This window comes from Equus caballus, chromosome 2 (genome assembly GCF_041296265.1).
Source record: "Equus caballus isolate H_3958 breed thoroughbred chromosome 2, TB-T2T, whole genome shotgun sequence".
In the NCBI taxonomy this organism is placed as follows: Eukaryota; Metazoa; Chordata; class Mammalia; order Perissodactyla; family Equidae; genus Equus; species Equus caballus.
This window is the reverse complement of record NC_091685.1, coordinates 77771337-77788051: the sequence shown is the minus strand read 5'-3', so window position 1 is coordinate 77788051 and position 16715 is coordinate 77771337. Positions and strand designations below refer to the sequence as shown.

Below are 16715 nucleotides of genomic sequence, written 5' to 3'. Positions count from 1 at the left end.
TCATAGGGATGGATGGTGTCGTCCAGTTAATATTCTAAGTACTAGGATGGATGCTAACATTAGTTTCTCCATTATTACCCTTTACGTTGTATCACAGCATGAGTTTTGATGGGGGCTTTTTGAATCCACATTCACTAATATTCTCAGCATGAAATTGGAGAGTATTTTTTTCCTTGTGTCAAATATAATTCTTCCGAACTATTACACACATGATGTACACGTTATACAGCATAATTTCTAGGTGCTATTTCATGGCAAAATAGAGATAAGAGGCTCAAAAAATCTAGGTCACTTGTTAGTCATGTGTGTTACAACACAGTCAATTTCTTTGGTTATAGATTTGGGGTCCATTCCAGGCAGGAGTAGCATAATTTTACCAAGCTTCAAGGTTATACAGTGCATTTTAAAATGTATACTTTATACTTTGTCAAATAAAGTAAATACAAGTTTTGATTACAGCACAGTTTAGGACCAGTGATCGCTGGCTCTACAGCAGTTTCGGTTAATTATGTGAACAGGTTGGGAATTTCAATGGACAGTTCAGCTCCAAGGCTGGTTCCTCCATAGGGAACACAAGATCCTTAACAGAACAGTGAGTTTGTCCCATTATAACTAGTAGGCAACAAAACTTTTAGATATTAACCCTGATACTTTCAGTTGGGTTTTCTCTCAGCTACCCTGGTGGAAGCTTCTGGATTACCATTTTTACGTTCATGGAAATCATTTGTATTGGGAGTTTTCATCAAGTTTTTCTAAACAGTAATAGTTCATCATATACAACCATTAAAAATGCGCAGATAATAAATAAACCATAAGATCGTTCTCAAGAATTTCTCCATATATCATAGAATTAGTTAGCTGAGAGATATGGCTTTAGTGATCTTGGAGTGACCAGGGACATAATTTTTAGTATGTTTCTGTATAAAAATAAACCGATGACATTTCCCTTGTAGTCCCAGGATGCTAATCCCATAGGGTGAAAGCAGCCAGTTCAATATTTATTCTGTGCACCCTGGAAAGTGACCATATTTGGATCTTTGGAAATCCAATAGTTTTGTTTGAACAAAGTCACTGGTGCACGACCCTTGTATTCTGACAAGGATCTGACCCTCCTGAAACTTCTTCACTGTGAAAGCCCTATGTGAACATCTTTTTTTTTTTTTTTTTTTCACATAACCCTAGCCAAAGCAAGTAATGGTCTGATCTAAACTGGACCAATCCTAGAGTCTCATCTTCCTGGTCACAGTGATTGGTATAGGAAACGGGCATGTAACATACGATGAGCTAGTCAGAACTCTTCACCAGATATTTTAGAAACAACGAAAGGAGAGAAGCAAAGTTGTGATATGCAAGCTTGAAGCTACCAGTGCCACGTTGCCTGCAATGTGGAGACACTCATTGAAGTCCCTGGTTCCAATTCCGGAGGTTTCTAGAACTTTCCCATCTTCTGTATTAGCATGGTATTTCAGTTAGTATATTGATCAAAATGCTACAACAAAGATAAACAAAAATCCGGTGACTCAAACAAGACAGTGGTTTCTGTTTTTCTAATGTAATAGTCTAGCTGTAGACAATCAATGAAGAGTAGAAAGAAGATTCTGCTCTTCTAAGTCATACACACAAAACATTCCTTCTATCCTTCGCTCCTTCATCTGCAAAATTGTCACTATGTATGTGGTAAAATCTGGCACATACGTTATTGTCTCCATAACAGAATTTAGCTAAAGATCCACATCTAGCTCTGGGGAGTCAGGGTGGAGTAATGGCTGGGAAATATAGACTCTAGCTGGACACTCCTATGTGAGCAGTTTAAAGTGGAATTGTTGCATTACCAAAAGAAGGCAAGAGAATAGATATTTAGAACAATTGCCAGTTTCCACCTGACGAGACATGTTTGTTCAATTCTTCCTTGAATTCTGTGAGCTGCCCCTATGTTTTGCCTGAGCTGCTTTGCACAGGTTTCTGCAACTTGCTAATCCAGAGAGGCAGTGGTACTTCGAACCACTGAGATTTTTGATAAAATTTCAACTTCGGGAGTAAATAAATATCAACTTAATTTTACTTGCAACTTCAACCATCCCAGGCTGTGGTGAAAATTCAGTATTTAGTTAAAGAACATAAAGCAGTTCAGAATGCAGATTTTGGAGGTTTAGGAGCAAGTTCTAGCGTCACTAGCTTGTCCTGCTTTGCTTGAGAATTTCTTGATTGAATCACTAAAGTCCTTTGTTCCAGAAAGTCCCTCACTTCCACCAAGACTCAGATGTATCCCTAAACTATAAATTTACACCTGAATTCGAACAGGCTCCTAGTTCCCATTTTCAGCCCTTTCATTGACCAACGTGCACTCTGATGACATTACTCTCAGGTCCTCTAGACTGTCATCCCAAGCTTAGTCTCAAACATTCGCATGAGAAGAATAATCTCATTGTGAACTCCTAGACTCATGGTTGAAACTATATTCTAGTTCTTTTGGCTGAAAATTTGTCATCCGTTTGAAATAAAAACAAGAAAAACGTCTTCTAGACTTTTCTTCCAGAACCTACCACAATTGCTGGCATATGAGTTTTATAAAAAAGTTTTATTAAAAAATCAGTTTTTTAAAGTAAATTAGTGAGCTTCACATATTGCCTGTTCTCAAATTCCCTGTCGCAATGGTTTGTACCCCTGCTGGGATACACCCCCCACTTTTGGCTGAGTATCTCTATTGTTGGTATCTTACTAACTTGTTTGTTACCTTTTGGTGAAACAAAATGTGTGTCTGCTTGAGCTGCCATCCATTGTATCTGGAGGCTGAATCCCCAGGTATCTGTATCACTCCATTGGGTGTGAGTAAATATGAAATTATACTAAGTTATTCTCTGGACAATTTCTCTATCATTAAAATTCATTATAAATTTTTAGTTACATATGAACAAAATATCTTAATTCTTTCAAGGACCTAGGCAATAGGTATTTTCTATCAAAAACAAGGCTTAATGCTCCTTTTCTATTCCCTCATGACTCAGCCTTGCCTTCCTCACCATTTAGGAGCCTAAATCTACCAGCACACTACAGAACTTCCTTGCAATCCTCTATAAGCCAAGAACATAGGTTTCAAGTAAATTTCTTTAATTCTTCTCTGGTTCCTCCAAAGAATGTTTCCACTTCCATGAAAAGGTCACTACCAACATCTGCAATCTTAACTTCACATCACATTTCAGCCACATAGCTGCTGCCAAACTCTCCCTTAGCTCTAGGGCTTTCATATATTCATCCTCTTCTTTTTCTAGGACGTTGTCCTTTCTTTTTCACCTGGTTATCCTACACTCATTCTCCACGTCTCAAATTTAAATTCTCTGTAACTAGAAAATTTCCATGACACCCTCAGCCCTCTCCTGGAGTAGCTATCCTTCTTGCATGCTGTCATATTACCTTGTATTTGTACTATTGTGGTGTCCATCACTTGATAATTTTTTCATGTTAAATTATCTCTATTCCATGTTAGGCTATAAATGCTGTAATAGAAATAAGTATGTCTGTCTTAATTTCCATCAGATACAAAGCATAGTGCCTAGCATAATAAACTTCATTGAGAGTAGGGAGAATAAGAGAGACAGATGAATAAAAGAATCAGTGGATGAGGGATCTCAAAGTGCCTCTGTTACACATTGTGGACATGGAGCAAGGCTACAGGAACTGACTTGCTCCCAGGACCTGGTCTGCTTTTGTTTCTTGAATTCTCAAACTCTTCTCTCCTTTGGATGATTGTTCTCTTCTCCTATTTATAAGACTAGTTCATTTCTTTATTTCAAAACTTGGATCAAATTTCACCTCCACAAAAAGCATTTTTTCTGACCACCAAAATAAAATGATCTTCCCTTTCATCATATATTTTAATTTTTTCATAGCACTTACTGCAATTAATAATAATCTTCCTTGTTTATTACATGCTTATATGCTGTCTCGTCTCTTAGCATGTAAGCTACATGAAGGCAAGGACTTTAACTGTCTTATTTGTGCCAAATCTGTTACCTTAGAAGAGTGTCTGGAACATAATGTTTTTCCACTCTTTTTGTCTCTCTTACTTAAGTGAATGAATTCATAAAATCAAAACTTTTCATATTTTCTTAACCTATGAAATTTTTTTCTTTATATTTGTACAGTAGCTATTAAAAACAAATATTTTAGTTCATTAGGTTGCATTCCCTACTAATATAAAAAGAAATGTATATATTTCTTAAATATATATATACTAAATTTTTAAGGTATCAATTTTAAAATATGTCAATAATGTTAACATGTGAAATATGCTTTTATTAGGATCTTCAATTCAAATCCATATCCAGAGCTTTTAATGGTTCAAACTAGTAATATCTTGCAAGACTTCCAACTTTGAAATCCTGCCATAGATAGAATAGCATTTAAAGAAGAGTAAGAGTGCAATTAAAGCAATAGCACAAGAAAAAAACTATAATTATGTGTGTTGATGGACATTAGCTGACCTAACTTTGGCAATCATTTCTCTCTCTCTCTATATATATATATCAAATCATTATGTTGTATATCTAAAATTATTACAATGTTATATGTCATTTATATCTCAGCTGAAAAAGTAAAATAAAGCAATAACAACCAAAAGAGGGCTAAAAGTCTTGTAAATTGAAATTTAGACAGGAAACTGCCAAAAAAAAGCGACAAAAATGTTTGCTTATAACACTGAAAGGAATTATTTTTGTAAGCTTTAGTTTATCCTGAATCAGAATAACTAGATATTTTCCATAATATTGTAGAAAAAGGGCTTAATTCCCTTTAAGGACCTTGGGATAAAAAAGAAACATTAAATTCTTTTAGTACTCTCATTCTCTGAAACTTGGTAAACCATCTGTCATTTGCTTTATGCTGAAAGTTACAGAAAGCTCTGCTTGAAATTTTTATAAATAAGGAAATTTACTATCTCATAAAACAAGAACAAGAGAAGTAGGCATTTCTACAGTGCTTAATACAGGAACTCAGTTTCTTTGAAGCCACAGTTTCATTTTTTTAAATGCAAATAACTTTAATTCAAGGCATATTGTTTTTCTTTTTTTTTTTCTTTTTTGTGAGGAAGATTCACCCTGAGCTAACATCTGTGCCAATCTTCTATTTTGTATGTGGGTCACCGCCACAGCATGACCACCTAGTGGTGTAGGTCTGTGCCTAGGAACTGAATCCGGGCCGCTGAAGCAGAGCATGCTGAACTTAACCACTAGACCAGGAGGCCCACCCCTGCAGCCACAGTTTTAGATGTCACATGCATATGACAAATTTCAGGGCAAAAAAGTAGTATTCCCTCCCACACATATGTGTGTATCATCAAGAACAGCCTTTGGTGGAAACCTCCAAACAGATTTCCCAGTTTACCTTGTTAGTCAGAACTGTGTCACATGGAATTGTTATGGTTGCTTTGACCACATGTTTTTGGTGTTTTGACCAAATCAATTATGATTACCCACTGGAGCATAATTAAACCTGTTCTACTGCTTTAACTGACAAACATTTTCCTTCCTGATTTCTAGTTTGTGTTTATTTGTGGCATTTAAATTACTATACCTCAAGTCTGAGACATGCATATCCATAATTTCATTCTCACATAAACACAATCTTTTGACCTTGTCATTGTTTTAAATGAATGGTGGCCATATCAAGACCATATGATGCTATCCTGCTGGGCACAGATGATTAGACCCAGGTTGAACACATAAAACAGTGGAAATCCATGCATATTATTTGTTTAACCAACCAGATATTTCCCATATCAAAAATGTGAACTATGAGACACAAAGCTTGAATAAGGCTGGTGATTTGGGACATAAGTTTATATGGAGCTGGGGCCAAAATTGGCACTGGGGCAAGCCAAGCCACATGCAATTCAAATTTATAGGCAATCAGAGACATAATCTTGCAAAAAAAAAAAAGCTGCTAGCTTAAAAATTTTTAAATAGAACAGATGGGCAGAGAGAAGTACATTACGATCAAGAGAGCGAAAGAGACAGAGAGAAATTTGCACACTGACTTTTGCAGTTGCGATGATACCTCATTGCATTTGCTATGGTGGATTACATGAAATGCCCCTGGATCTTGAACTGGCATCCCTCTTTCTGGAACCTCTTTGAAAGTTCTGTTCATTAAAACCAGATGATCTCTGCCCTGGGAATTGGTCTCCCTGTCTTTTCCCTTTCAAATCGTCCAGGCACCAGTACCAAGCTAAGGTTTTCAATACTTAAATTTAGTGTTTTGTATGCACAACATGTTGCCTTTATCTTTAGAGATTAGAAGCAGAGAAAGCTAGCACTGGACAGGACCTTTCCTTCACTTGGCATCACTCCTTTCATTTTGCCAGAGAAGAAACCGACCCGTAGAACTAAAGTGATCCAATGTCAGTGAAAGATGACAGCGACATAGATAGAACCTATCAATCTATATTCCCAGCCTAGAATTGTTTGTGCTACCAACCATAGGATTATCTCATGTATATCTGAATTTTTCTGAAAAGCTAATGTGCACAGTACAATCTCTTATTTACAATCCATTGGCCGGCAGCAGCAGCCGCTGAGCAGGCGGATCACACACCCACTCTTTGCGATGCTGTGCCTTTGTCTGAGTCAATCAGTGAGTCGGACACCCCCCAAGAGCTGCCATCCTGTTTGTGATGCTTCTGGCTGTCACTTCCAAGCCTCAGTTAGCTGACACTTTGCTTTCTATTGTGCTGCCTTTGAAACATTCCTTCTGCTGTTCTGTTCTGTCAGTTTCATGGGCGGCTGATTGCTGTACCTCAGCACACTGCACAGCTTCTGCTTTGGGATGTGTTCTCATTTCCGTCCCTCACATGACCAGACTAGGAAAGATGAAGCATATCAGTTGAACTGATCTTACCTTTTACATTCCTACGTGATCAGTTAGTGCTGAGGAACTTTATTATTTAAGATCTTTTGTTGAGATTTGGGTTTTAGTAAAGAGTGAGTAAAGTGTCCGAATATCTTTACTCTAGGTGAATATGAGTGTTTCCATAATGTAGAAGGCATTCCTATCAAATTCTGTCAGTTTTCCTTCTATCCATTTTTGCCTGCCAAATACGCAGACACGTGCAGGAACATAAGCACACACATACACAGACATACACATACATACTCTCTCATGCAAAATCTGTGTCAAATGTGTTTTGAACAAAGGACAAAAGAATCAGTAGCCATCTAATTAATCTGTTCCCACTTCCAGGTTTGAGGGACATAGTGACTCTGTGATAAAAGAGATTTGAATGGGCATAATTTAATAATTTAGGGTAAATCTTTTGTAAGTTATACATAGACACCACTAACATACACACACATATACACACATAGATATATTTATCTTGCTATGGTTAGTCCGGTTAACCGTAGAGTATAGATACAGTACAGATACAGATATATCTATCCATATCCTAAGATTATATCTATCCTATATAGATATACTCTAGGATTTACAGTATAGGATAGATATATCTACATCAATGTCTATCTATCTATATATATCTCTCACAAATCATTTATGTTATAGGAGAAAATATGTGTTATGTACCTGATTTCATATTATAAAATAACAAGACAAAAATTATAGGTAACATAGAAATGTTAATACACTTACCCTGATTGTGTGTTCCAAGAAACCTAAATAATACTTCTCAGGCATCACTAGCAAATTGCATCACTAATGCAGAGTTACTAAGAAACCAAATTGCAGTGGTGAGGATGAATTTTGCATGCTGCTATTGAACAGATGAAAGTATGGATGATTCATACTTAAATCACAGCAGATACATATTTAAAAATCTAGATATAGAGATTTTTCAGATGAAAACTCACTCCAGGATTAACCAAACTGACCACGGCAAAATAGTTGAAAATGATAAAACTAAACTAATGTCATCTATATCTGAAAAGAAATATAGAACCAATTGGAAACAGGTTCTGAACACCCAGAGACCAGAGCATCTCATCCTCAATGCCCCAACCCACTTGACTCTCCAGCGTAATGAGGCTATATTGGGCCAGAAAATAGATGGATTCTGAGCGAAGGTTTGTCCTACAATGGGTCCATAGGATCTGTATACCTACTTGGTGGTCATTTCCTATGTCCATGAATGTATAATTGTGCCTCCTCACATAGGGTATCTGACCTGTAAGGTGAAGGGATATTTTGGTGAGGAAGGCTGAGTGCAAACTGCTGAAACACTTCCTCACCCTGTCCCCCAGGGAATTGCATGCCAACCCTAAGGACTTTAAGGAGCTAAAGGATGCAGGAGTGGTGATCCCTATCATGTCTTCAGTTAAGTCCCCAGTCTGCTGCCTACAAAAAATCCAGATGAATCCTGCAGGGTGACTGCAGACGACCACAGACTCAGCTAAACAGCAGCCCGATTGCAGCTGCTATCTCAGATGTGGTGTTGTTCTACGGTAGATTAGTCTGACCTCAGGTATTGCTATGTTGATTGGGCAAATGCTATTTTCTACTCAGATCAGATCAAACAGATCAGAAGCAGCTTGCATTCACATGGAATAGACAAGATGAGGCATTTATTGCTTTTTTTTCAAGATTCTGCTAACTTACTTTCAGTCTGCGAGAATATAGTCCTAAGGGACCTGGATTGCCTGGACATACCGCAGAATATCAATTTGATGTACTACATTGATAACTTTAGGCCACTGAGCAAGAAGGGGCTAGCAAGCTGGAAGACTTTGTAAGACATATACATTCCAGAGAGTCGGAGATAAACCAACCCCACAAAGATTCAGCAGGCAGCCTAACACATCAGTGTAATTAGCTGTCCAATGTTAAGAGACTGCAAGGATGTCCCCACTAAATCAAAGGATAAACAATTGCATTTCACGTCTCGTACCGCAATGAATGAGGCACAATGTCTGATAAAACTCTTAGAGTTTAAGAAGTAGCATATTCCACACCTCAGTGACATGAAATGCTGCCACCTTTCAGTGAGTCCCAGGGAAGGAAAGAGCTCTGCAGCAGGTCCAGTCTTCCATTAAAGCAAGCATGCCACTTGAGCTATATGACCCAGAAGAGCTTATGATACTAGAAGTATCAGTAGTGATAAACTATGCCATATGGCACTCTCCAGTGGGAGAATTGTAGTGCAGGCATATGGGTTCTGGAGCAAGGCTGTGCCAAATGCAGCAAAGAATTACATATCTTTGAAAAACAATTCCTGGCATAATACTGGACCTTGGATCCCGTATTGTGTCTGATAATGGATATCATGCATCTGGAACTTTCTATCTGGTTTTGTTGGATTCACTAAGGCATAAAGACAGGTGAGTTCAGCACCAATCCATTGTGAGATGAAAGTAGTATATCCAAAATCAAGCATGACCCGGACAAGTTAGCAAAAGCAAGCTGCACGAGCAAGTGAACCAGACCCACATGTCATCTACCACTCTTGTGTCAGTGCCCTCCCCTCAGCTCACACCGATTGCCACGGGGAGATCCATTATGATGAGCAGGCAGAAGATAAAAAGCCCACCCTTGGTTTATAGATGGGTCTAATTGATATGTGGATGCAAGCTGAAAATGGCAGCAGCCTCACTTGGGAAAGGCCTTGAAAGACAGTGAGGACTTAGAAAACGAGCCTCCGCATGGGCAGAGCTTCAGGTCTGCCATCCACTTTGGCCTCTACCATGGAGGTTCTGATGTATACAGAGCTCCAGGTAGGGCTGAATGCCTTACTTATACAGAGGCTCGAAAGGAGAAAGATTGGAAAATTGTGGATAAGAAGGTTTGATGAACAGTTGTGGGGAGGGACCTATGGGAAGAGATAAAAAGAGTGAACATCTTTGTACCACATAGTGGCACTCACAGGCAACTATCAAGTAGTAAGTAAGATTTAGCCAGTCTATGCATTGGCCACATTGGCATGGCATGATGGGCACATGAATTTCAATTAATTCAGTGGTCACAGTGGAAGTAATGAAAGCTAAGCATGGGTCCAACTGCATAGGATTCCACTTACCAAGTCTCTCTTAGCTGTTGCTGCAAATGAATGTCCAATCTGCCAGCAAGAGAGACTAATGCTTTCAGCCTAAGTGGAACTACTCCTCAAGGAGACCAACCAGCCATTTAATGACATGTTGACTACATCAAGCCCATTTCAACCCTGAAAGAACAAAGACTTGCTCTAGCAGGAATAGATATAAATTGTGGGGGAGATTTTGCCAATCCTACCCACAAGACCTCGCCAGTACAACTATCCAAGTATGGATGAAGTGTTTAATTCTCCAGTATGGGATCCCTCACAGCAATAGTCAGATCAGAGGACCTTCTTTATAGCAGAGGAACAGTGGGAGTGGGTCCATGACCATGTGACCCAGTCATTGTATTACATATGCACCAACAGAAGCTATTAGCCAGGAAGAGCATTAGAAAGTACAGTTAGTCAGCTTAGAAACAGTATTCTGTGAGGATCCCACTTCAACCTCCAGGATACAGTATAGACATTGAATCAAAAACTTTATACAGTACCATGTAGGAAGAATATATACCTCTGGGAACAAAGGAGTAGAGACAGGAGAACAGGAGGGGCTCCACTAATTGTCATTATTCATGACCCACTGGGGATTTTGTACCTCCCATCCCTGCAACTCTAGGCTCTGCATGGACTTCTAGACTAGGTCTAGAAGCCCTAGTCCCCAAAAGGTATACACTTCTGCCAAAGGGGAACAATGAGAAGTCTATTGAGCTATAAGCTATGGTTGACACTTGGGCGCTCTGGTTTTTTGTGTCCAGAGATCACCATGAAAGCAGGAGTAGTAATCTCAGCAGGAATAATTGACAGTAATCACCAGGAGGTGGTAGAGCTTCTGTCACACAGTAGGACCAGAGAGGAATATGTGTGGCATAAGGTGATCCACTTGACTGCCTATTGCTCCTCCCTTGCCCAATTGTAATGATAAATGAAAAAGGCCAGCAGCTACAACGTGAGAAGTTAATGGTAACCAAGGGTTCAGAGCCTTTGGGGATGGCCCAGATCATAATATCACCAAGCAAACCAACAAGACCTGCCTTGGTAGTCTATCTAAGGGTGAGGGGAATCCATAATGGATAGCTAAGGAAGAAGAAGATGACCATTAGATGGGGTCCTGAGAGCAACTACAGTAACAGGGGCTATGGTTCATACTGCTAACCTTCTTCTACTGTGCTTCCCTTAAAAAGAGAGGCCCTCTGGAATCCTGGACTAAGTCCTCCCCAAACATCTTTGAGGAAGTGGAGACAATCAGTCCAAGGGCTAGACTGTTGTGAACATGGAGACATACCACTGCTCAGATCCCACCTCAAGGAAAGACTTGAAGTTGCTCCAGCGCATGGATGGGTCAGTCCCTTCAGAGTTTGCCTTAGCTGCAGAGAGCTTGTAATCCAAGGTCATGATCCTCTTGGGGTGGCCTACCTCCAAAGACTGATCATAAAGGGGTTGCAAAGGCCTGGCCATTTCACTTACTGCAAGACATCAGCTGATTACAAGTAGTACATAGTTCAGAAGCCCCTGTGGAGTTAGCTGAGGGTATGTTGTACCTGCACCTGTTTGACTTCTCCCTCTGCCCAGTGTTGTTTCCTCCAGGCCTTTATAATAAGACTTCCATTTCCAATGTCTGTTTTCCGTGTTTCTAATGATATTCCTTAGAATTTCCTTTTTTTAGAAAATAATCATTTTGAGCCATCTACTCAGCGTCATGGCTGTCCTCAGACCCCTTGTGAAGCCCAAGATCGTCAAAAAGAGGACCAAGAAGTTCATTCGGCACCAGTCAGACCGATATGTCAAAATTAAGCATAACTGGCAGAAACCCAGAGGCATTGACAACAGGGTGCGCAGAAGATTCAAGGGCCAGATCTTGATGCCCAACATTGGTTATGGGAGCAATAAGAAAACAAAGCACATGCTGCCCAGTGGCTTCCAGAAGTTCCTGGTCCACAATGTCAAGGAGCTTGAAGTGCTGCTGATGTGCAACAAATCATGCTGTGCTGAGACTGCTCACAACGTCTCCTCCAAGAACCACAAAGCCATCGTGGAAAGAGCAGCCCAGCTGGCTATCAGAATCACCAATCCCAATGCCAGGCTGCGCAGCGAAGAAAACGAATAGACGACAGCTCGTGTGCGCATTATATTTGTGTTAATAAAACCATGAAACTCTGCAATCTGGAAATTAAAAAAATAATAATAATAATAATCATTTTATGTGCAAAATCCTGAGACTGTCAGTTAGTGAAAGCCAAAAGCAGAATTTGAGTCCCTCTTTATTAGGCCAGAATTTAGGGCAAGATATAATCTGTGGCTTAACTAGGAAACCGAAAACAAAATAAGTTATCTTCTATTGAAAAAAATTTGACCATGCCATTCGATGGAATATTCCATTATTTTTCCTCACGAACTCAAGTTTTTATTTTAAAACTCAAGAAGTGAATACAGTAGGCCTCTGCTAGGAATTTTGATCCCCCAGGGGAATAGATTTCACTTGCAGTAAATTCAAGACATGATTCAAAGGTAGCTCAGGCGTAACTGCCTTCCTGGGAAAGCACAAGTCTCGTTTATTTACAATCTATCTGTTTTACTTCTGTGTGGCAATACTGATATCCAGGCATACCTCCTAGAGTTTTTCTGAAAGACAAATTTAAGGTCATTAGATTACCATTCCAGCTTTGCTTTTGGTTCTGGGTTGTTTACTTTCTTTTCATCTTGGTAAAAACAACAGCATTTCTGAAATGGCTGTAGCTAAGTCTCCAGTATCTGCTTTGCAGATACTGCATTTTTCTCAAGACCTTCCACCAGCAAAAGGATTATGACTCACTGAAGGCTCAGATGATAGTTAGCATTCTTTAGCAATAAATTATTTTTAAATTAAAATGTGTACATCTTTTTAGACATAATGCTATTGCACCCTTAATAGACTATAGTATAGTGTAAACAACTTTCATATGCACTGGGAAATCTGAAAATTCGTGTGACTCACTTTATTGCCATATTCACTTTATTGCAGTGGTCTGGAACTGAACCCACAATATCTCCAAGCTATGCCTGTATATTTTTTGTGGTTAGTGCCATCCAGTCAGTTCTGACTCTTAGTGACCCTGTGTACAGCAAAGCAGAACTCTGCCTGGTCTTTTTGTGCCATCCTCTCACCTCCTGGTGTTAGATCAGACAATCTCTGCTGCTATTCAGTGTTTTCATGGCCAGTTTTTCAGGAGTGGGTGGCCATGTCTTTCTTCCTAGTCTGTCTTATTCTAGAAGCTCCACTGAAACTTGTCCACCATGGGTGACCCTGCTGGTATTTGAAATACCAGTGGCATAGCTTTCAGCGTCACGGCAACATGCAGCCACCACAGTACGACAATCAATAGACCAATGGTGTGGTTCCCTGAGCAGGAAACGAACCTGGATCCTGGCAGTGAGAGCACTGAACCTTAACCACTAAACCACCAGTGCTGGCCAAAGTACATACGTGCTTTATACACAAATTAAGTATTTCCACAGGAGTTCTAAATTGATCGATGATTCATTTATTCTGTTTCAACAGAATTAACTAAATACTTACTAGGTGTCAGACACTTGGCTAGGTGTTAGGGATGTAAATGAATAATATATGGTAATTTCCTTTTAGAAATTATTCTCTAGGAAAACATAATGTAAATGGTTCCTTAAATGAGCTTTATTCCTCTGCCATCATAATCTTAAATTCAGTTTATCAGTGTTATGGATTAAATTACGTCTTCCCAAAATTCATATGTCGAAGCCCTAATCCCCAAAATGACTGTATTTGGACATAGGGCCTTTAAAGAGCCAATTACGGTTAAATGAGCTCATAAGGCTGGAGCCCTAATCCAGGAGGTCTGGTGTCCTTATAAGAAGTGGAAGAGACACCAGCCATGCATGCACACGGAGAAAAAGGCCACATGATGACTGAGAGAAGGTGATCATCTCCTAGCCAAGGAAAGAGGCCTTAGAAGAAACCAAAACTGCCAGTACCTTGATCACGGACTTCCAGCCTTCAGAACTGTAAGAAAATAAATTTATGTTATTTAAGCCACCCAGTCTATGCTATTTTGTTATGGCAGCCGTAGCAGACTAATACAGTCAGATATTCCTTTTTTGTCAATTGACTGGAAATGTACTCCAGTAATTTGCAACGATTTGTGGTCACTTTACCTCTAGGAACATTCTCCTTTTAAAGCATTCAAAACAAAACCCCAGGGGCTGGCCTGGTAGTATAGTGGTTAAGTTCACGTGCTCCACGTCACCAGCCTGGGGTTTGCAGTTTCGGATCCTGGGCGCAGACCCAGCACCACTCGTCAAGCTACGCTGTGGCAGCGTCCTACATAAAATAGAGGAAGATTGGTGCAGATGTTAGCTCAGCGACAATCTTCCTCAAGCAAAAGGAGGAAGAGCGGCAAAAGGTGTTAGCTGAGGGCCAATCTTTCTCATATACAAAAAAATATAAATAAATAAATAAAACCCCTGCCCCCAATAATATTCTAATTGTGTCTTCCTTTTCTCCATCACTTCCCTCTCCAGCACAGGTCGCAGAGCAGCACAGGACTCTATTGTACAGATCCCATGTCTCATTCTGATAACCTAACTGAACTATTTCTGAGAATTCTGACCTCTGCCTTTATCCTGAAATGGATTTCATGCAAAAAACACTAACAGCAAAAGGAATAACAAAAAAAAACAGATAAAAACTTCTTTTTTTATCCTAAATCTTCTTAAGGGAAGGACATAGTCTTCGTTCAGCCCTCCCTGAACTTGACATAACGCAGAGGAGAGAGCCCAAACTTCACTATAGGACAGCTCTGTTAAATCCTAGTTAGGTGAACTTAGGCAAATTGCCTAACTATCTGAGCCTCCCTATTTCCTCAGTCATGAAAATGGGGAAAATAACATCTACCTCTAGGGTGTCATGAGAATTAAATCAGATAATAAATAAAGCTCCTATATCATAGTAAGTAGTCAAAGAAACATCTGGTTATCGACTAAAACTCTGAGTAAAAATTGGATTTTTCCTCACCTCATAGACAGATGAAACTAAGGTATGACAAATGTGTCCCCTCACTGGTGTCCATTTATGATCACCTCCAGACCAGCTGTCCCTGGTTTCCTGTGCCTTGGCCCAATCCAGGAATGAACCTTTTTGATGTTCCAACAGCCCAGCTGAGAGCATCAGATCTGTTCCTAAAGCAGTGGGGGTGGATTTGCAAAAGTACTGAATACGGAGCCAGAGGGAGGCCTCATTCTGAGTCCTGTTTCTACCACTTCCCGACACCATGTGTGTCAGTCAGTCCATTTCTATGAGCCTCCTCTACCTCACCTGTGAGTACAACCCAGGGCATGCGTGGGCGTTCAACAATTACGTGTTCAAGGTATGATTAGTATTAGACACTAGCTTTGTACCCTCTGCCAAGTAATTCATCCTCTCTAGGCCTATCTCTGCACCTATTAAATGAGGATAATCAACTTGATGATCTTGAAATTACTTTCTGCTATAGCATTTTATCATCACCTTAAAGGCTAGTTTGTGAATGCCATTTTTCCTTTGTAAATATAAGCTAGTGAATTTCATTAGTGGTTTATTTAGATTATACAAGGTTGCCTAGCAATTTCCTATTTTAAAAGATACATGTTGGGGTGCACAATTTTTATTTTTTACACATTTGATAGCAATTATTACTACTGATTTTTTTTGTCAGTATAGAGTACCTAACATAAGGAGAAAAAATCTTCAAATACATGTTTCTGTAGTAATTCAATAATAAAATTCAGTAAAGTCTTCTCTTTATTCTTTATATCTTTCCCAGCTATGAAAAAAATCTAAAATGCAATAAAATATCATTAATTGGACTCCAATTATTTCTGGTTTATCATTTAGAAATGTGTGGATATGATTTATTTTTAGGGGGAAAAGAAAACTACCAGACAAATTAAGAATATGAATATGGCAGTGCAGATATCGCTTCAAGATCTTGATTTCAATTCCTTTGGGCATATACCCAAAGTAGGATTGCTGGATTATATGGTAGTAGTTCTACTTTTAATTTTCTGAGGAACCTCCCTACTAGCTTTTGCCATAGTAGCTGCACCATGCTACATTCCCACCAACCGTGTATATGTGTTCCAATTTCTCCACATCCTCGCCAACATTTACTGTCTTTTGTTTTTTTTTTTATAATAGCCATCCTAACAGACCTCTCATCATGGTTTTGATCTGCATGTTCATTGCAGCATTATTCACAATAGCCAAGCTATGGAAACAACCCAAGTGTCCATCAACAGATGAATGGATAAAGAAAATGAGATGCATACATGTAATGGAATATTATTCAGCCTTTAAAAAGAAGGAAATCCTGCTATTTGCCACAACACGGATCAGGAGGACGTCATGCTAAGTGAAATAAGCCAGTCACAGAAGGACAAATACTGAATGGTTCCACTTATATGTGGTATCTATAACAGTCAAATTCACAGAAGCAGAGAATAGAACAGTGGTTGCCCGGGACTAGAGAAAGGGGGAAACAGGGAATTGTTGCTTAATGGGTATAAAGTTTCAGTTACGTAAGATGAATAAGTGCTAGAGATCTGCTGTGCAACATAGTACCTATAGTTAACAATATGGTTCATGTGAAGTGTTCTTACCGCAAACACACATACACTTAGGAACACAAAATTT

At 39.3% G+C, this 16715-nt stretch overlaps 1 pseudogene; it reads left to right on the top strand.

The window, feature by feature from the left end:
- Positions 1-11720: 11720 nt before the first annotated feature.
- LOC111771784 (large ribosomal subunit protein eL32 pseudogene) lies at positions 11721-12199 on the top strand (annotated as a pseudogene).
- Positions 12200-16715: the final 4516 nt, after the last annotated feature.